We start from the raw sequence: 6345 nt of genomic DNA, 5'->3' as shown, positions 1-6345 counted from the left end.
CAAAGAATGACATGACAGCAGATTTATAAAAGCTACACATCAGATAGCAAAAGGAGAAAATCGAAACAGAGATACACATGGTTCTGAAAATCACGGCCAAACAGAAACTGATCATCTAAACTTGGTCAGATGAGGATCAATAAGTAAATATCACCTGGGTAAATGTTGGCAAGGTTAATTCGATTCGGAAACGACAAACAAGTTCCCATTAAAATTCACCCTATCTACAGAGAAGGTTGACCTTGTCCAGAAAGAGAGTAAGCCACGATTATGCAGCACATGGGCGTGGGATCTTACATGATAATTGTGACTAGACATAAATGTCAGTCAGTAATTTAGGTCATCTACATAAGCTTCCAGTAATTGTATGATTTGCTTAGTTTAAATGTAATTTTGAAGAAAAAAAACAAGTGAAAGGAAACAGGCCAAGACTTTCGTCTGGTTATCTATTGATCTCTGGTATTTAAAGCAACGGGGATTTCTGATGCAATTCAGTGCCATTTATTCTACATGTAATAAAACCAACGAGTTTACATCTATTACCAGCTGCAATCTACAATAAGTCGAATTCCACCTGTTACCGCCCGTCTGACATAATCGGCAATAGTTTACAGTCTAGTATAGAGCCAACAGTAAGGTCAAAGGCCGAAGTTTTTCAGCACACATCATTTTGTGTGTTTAAACAATGAACCCAATATAGTGGATTTAAACACGTGCAATTGTTCTCTTTAATTTGGTGTGGAGCGTCAAGGTCACTAGATTATAAATTAGATTTGACTGATGACCTGTTCTCTACCCAGTTGGTCAATGCGCTGATAAAGTTATAGGCATGCGCATATGAACACAAATTAAAAGCGATTGTTGAATTTTTCATGTGTTTCAATAAAGGATTAACAACCATCGTACATTGTGTACTAAGCCATTGACCGCTATGTGGGTCTCTAAAGGACACTCAGAAAATCAATTAGGTTCCTTCACCTATCCTTGACCAGAGAGTCCCTGGTGTTGACAAACTAAGACTAGTGGCAACTTGTGACCTTGTGAAATGTTCAAATCCAAAACTGAGTAAATGTCTTCTGACTGTCTGACCTTTCCTTTGCCATGTTTACATGCAAGTCCCGATGTCTACATCAACTCTAAACGTGAAAAACAGATCTATTTTCAGACGGGCTTCCTTGTAGAAACATGCGCTACTTCACTGAACAGCAAACGAGTGTCAAACCGTATGCCACCTACTACAAGGGTTTTCAAAGACCGGCCTGTTTCTCAGCTTCCCGAGAAACAAACCGACACAGTTCTTCACCCGAGGTTATATCTGCGTAGACACCGCTCTATTCCACTGAGCTCTCGCGGTCCACGCAGTCTCTTACGAAAATTTAAGTTGGGATGCTGTCAATCCGTATCATTCTTACGTTCTATCGACTTTTTAAATCGGTCTAGGAAAGCCGATAGAACGTCAGAATAATTCGGACTCGAGGCTTGTAAACTGGCCTATACGTATATGTAACTTTGATGTTAACTGGTCCATACAGTGTAGCGATCGTTATAGTGACCTAGGTCACATGACCGGTCGTCCTTTAGATGAGTTTTGGGGGATTTAAACTTTCACTCACAGTATTATGCAATGAAGGTATTTTAATTGCTTAAACACATACTGTCGATATTAAAACACGAATATCTTATTTACTTTCCACAGCCAGGAAGAATCGGGCTCTCTTCCTTCTGTACGATACTGGTGAAAAAACACGAAGGAAAGTTGCTGGTATTTCAATTATCATTTGATCTAATAAAATTTTTAAAATGTGCTTATGGGGGTGTTTATCCCGTAACATTTCAGTATAAATTGTGTTATTACCTTATCCCAGTTCACACTTCTTATGCTGACTTTATCTGAACTATTTATCGTTTACAGCATACGCCAAACAAAATTATCCCACCAATACACCATCTCCTCAATTCCCATAACTTCACTTGTGCCATTCCGATAACGTAGCTCTGAATTATACTCCCTGTAAACTCCTGAACTTCACCAGCATTGTAAAAGTTCATTACACTCTGTAAATTCCAGTATCACTACAACAGGATAGAGTGTAGCTTTACCTTTATCACCCCCAATGGTGTGGCACATTAATTAAATTTCTTTAATATTCTTGTATGCCTCCAACAGTATAGAGGTTCAACACACTCCCTGTTTACTCCTATATCATTCATGTATCATCCCAGCAGTGTAGAAGCACATTTAAACTCCTGTGTCGGTTCAATAGTAAAAAGTTCATTACAATCATTGTTCACTCCTGAATCACTCGAGTAGTGTGGCCATCTATTACACTCCATGTATACTTCTATATCACTTAAGAAGTGAAATCATCTGTTGAAGTCCTTGTTACTCTAGTATCTCTAGCATGGAAATCCACTACACTCCTTGTATAGTCCTGAATCACTCGAGTAGTGTGGCCATCTATTACACTCCATGTATACTCCTGAATCACTCGAGTAGTGTATCATCCCAGCAGTGTAGAAGCACATTTAAACTCCTGTGTCGGTTCAATAGTAAAAAGTTCATTACAATCATTGTTCACTCCTGAATCACTCGAGTAGTGTGGCCATCTATTACACTCCATGTATACTTCTATATCACTTAAGAAGTGAAATCATCTGTTGAAGTCCTTGTTACTCTAGTATCTCTAGCATGGAAATCCACTACACTCCTTGTATAGTCCTGAATCACTCGAGTAGTGTGGCCATCTATTACACTCCATGTATACTCCTGAATCACTCGAGTAGTGTGGCCATCTATTACACTCCATGTATACTCCTGTGTCACTTGAGCAGTGTGGCCATCTATTACACTCCATGTATACTCCTGTGTCACTTGAGCAGTGTGGCCATCTATTACACTCCATGTATACTCCTGTGTCACTTGAGCAGTGTGGCTATCTAGTACACTATTTAGCTCCAGCCATGCTATATCCTATTTTTTTGTGAATTCAATTTTTACCTAAAGTTCATGTAACATTTTCATGCATGCCCCACTGATTTTCTCCCACAAATTCATAAAATATACAACCAGCGAGAATTCAACATATTTTAATAAGTCTGATCAACAAAATCATTAATTTGTATGTAACAGAACATCAATGTGTATTCTGACTAAACTGACCAAAATGTAATTATAATGCTGTTGACCCTACTGGGTCAGAATACATTTGAGTTCCATAGAAATAGTCTAGTTGAACCTCACACAGTTTCTAAAACCAAACATCGAACTTGAAAGTTATTAATAGGGATTGAGGAACACAGTTGAAAGGAAAGTTTTTGTGGCATTTTGTATATGAACGACAAATCAAACTATGGTAGGTACATAAAATTACAATAAACAACAATAGGACTCACATGTAAATTAATACATGTATATATCAAACTAATACAATTTCAACATCTCTTTCAGGAGATTCTTTGGTAAATCTTTGGTATGGAATAAATTAATCTACAAGTCTCTTCACTGAACCATCCTACATAACATTGTTATCTATTGTAAGTATCTAAATAACAACTGTTCAGTCAACTAAATAGAAGACATCTAATAAGTGGAATACTGCTTAACAAATTCACTAAAAACAAAAACAGAAAACTACAAAATAATTTTGTATCAGGGGATATTTTTCAGGAATGTCTCATTTCTATTGCATTGCTAAAATGCTACTAAAAGAGTTAGGTAGCAGTGCTTGAATAATATTGTTTATAATAAAATACTACTCTAAAATATCAAAATGTTGTCCCTGGATACCAGAGAATAAACAGTGATATTGTAATTACTAAAAACATCTTTGTCAATAACATATCAGTTGACTTTGTTATGAAAAACAAATTTAACAATTAGTAAAAAATTTAACAATCAGTAAAAATTATGTATGTAGCTTAACCTGATAGGCAAATATGGCCCTGATAAAATCAGCAATAGCTTTGACATCACAAGGTAAATTTCGTTGATATCAGACATTAAGTAAATTCATGGCAATTAATTCACACATCTGACTTTTAACAGGCCTGGGGTACCTTTTTATATAGCATGATATAAACACCTGATTTTTTCCTGTGTGACAGTGTTAACATTAGACACTATCTTTAATATCTAATGAGATGATGGTCTAAATTTTGCATATTGTAATGAAATGAGCCTTCCTTGGTGTATACCTCTGCAGTATGCTGAAGTGCCGTTTCGTTTTGGCGACTTGTCTTGTAAATACCAAGATGCCCAAGGGCAGGTTGGCGACTGCTTTACTTTAGCACGAGATCCATTGTTAGTCAGTCTGCAGTTTAGCATGTTAGTGAACACACAGGTTCTTACAGCCCTGCTCACTGACATACTTGTAGATCATTATAGCCTGTTTAGGGTTATCGATAGCGTATATAACATTAGTATCAGAAGTATTTAATCTGGCTGCCAGTTTGTCTTTTATTAATATATTCTTACAAATTTAACAGAAAAAAATCATTCTGGTTGCAGGTGAAAGTCTTGGTGGACTTGCGTTGCAGGACCTGAAAATGTTTGATGATGAGGAATTACTGGAGTTTCCTGAATGGATTCTGGAACTGTCCATGGGCAGTTTTCCTGATTCACCAGAAGACTTCGTCCTGATGATGGCCCTTTCCTAAGGGTGTTGCTTGACAGGTAGGCTGCCCTAACCTTAACAGACAAATCTCCAGTCACTTTAGGTGACACACTGGTGATGGTGAAACCTGCAGTGACTCACCAAAGATTTATAATGGGTGTAAAGCACCACAAATCCAAAGTAAATGGGTGACATTTGCTAATGGTAAGCTTGACTCAAGCATTCATCAGGCACTATGTGTTAGGTCAGTTATTGAGTATGATCATTTCGAAGATCAGGTTAGTAAACTATTGAATGAAGTGACAGGTATCAAATTAGATACACAGAGGATCTCCCAGGCTGTTCAAGAGGAAACTGTTCTCGATCACTTATTAGAGTGGGAATGAGGTCCCTAACCGCACTCGAGGTCACTCTTCATGACAAGGGGGCAAAACATACTCTCAAGGACTATATCTCTATCTACCGATTAAGCTGGGCGATACAGTTGTGGATGCAGTTATAGACACTGTAGCCCAGGTATCCATTTTACGCAACAAGTGCTTCAACACCCTGGGTCATAGCAGAGTACCTTTATGGCAGATATGGCTGAGTGGAGTATGGAAACATCACAAAAACTTCCAGCCAGAGGTGTTGATGGCTTACATATTGGAATAGGGTCCATTAACACCAAGGCTGCATTCATAGTGGCCTATATTGGGGTGCCATTATTTATCGGCATTGATTTTCCAGAAAGGCACAAGACATCCATCGACTTTTCCAATTATACAATATTGTTTGATAAGCACATTTTTCAGGCCAAATGTCATAATAATAATGTAATAATTCAGAGAGATATTAAAAAACATTTGCCCTGACCATACAAGTACCAATTATTGCTAAAGGAGCTAACCTATAAGATCACATGCTTATCCATCCTTCCAAGAACGTGAAGGGGTTGCGGCAACTGGCAGGAGCTATTTTGAGTCAAACACCACCAAAAGAATGGATTTATCCCAACTTTATGATATTTGGGAGAAAGGTTTGCCAACCACTTGATATGTTCCTGGATATTGCTTAATCAGGAACACAAGGAGCCCACTGACTATGTACAGCCACTTCCGCAAGCTTTACAAGGAGCTCACCGATTAGCTTATGAGAGCCTGTGTGCGGCACAGGACCAGCAGAACCACTCCTATGATAAACACCTGAACCAAAAGCATTATGAAGTTGGGGATGTTGAACTCGAAGTGGACTCAGTGACCAAGATGGGACAGTGCCCAAAGATTAAACCAGCCGGGATAGGTTAATATGTGATTACCGCCATGAAATCACCTGTTTTATATCGCACAGCAGACAAGAAACAAAAGGCAATAGTCCATCACAACTGCCTTAAGCATTGCAAAGATCATGGGTTTCCACTATGGCTCAAGGTATGCCAAAACAAAATAGCAAGGATAGCTAGGATATGCAGATCTTCCAGTTGTTGCATCCAACTGAAGACGCACATCAGAGATGGATATATAGCCTTTTTTAGCATTATTGATAGCATATATATCACAATATTATTCTCAAACAGAATAGAATATGACACAAAACCCTAATTAAATAAATGTTAATTGTATAAACACTGACATAATTATCAATAATTTCCCTGAATATGGATATGACTAGTAATGGAAACCCTGCATTGGTTTTAACTGTAAAAGTAGACTAACAAAAACTGCCCTACATTAAAGAGTAACACCAAAATAAA

Source organism: Ylistrum balloti, unplaced genomic scaffold (genome assembly GCF_031769215.1).
Source record: "Ylistrum balloti isolate Yb309-2 unplaced genomic scaffold, AGI_CSIRO_Ybal_v1 Utg369920, whole genome shotgun sequence".
Lineage (NCBI taxonomy): Eukaryota > Metazoa > Mollusca > Bivalvia > Pectinida > Pectinidae > Ylistrum > Ylistrum balloti.
The sequence above is the reverse complement of the archived record's forward strand: the minus strand, read 5'-3'. Positions refer to the sequence as shown.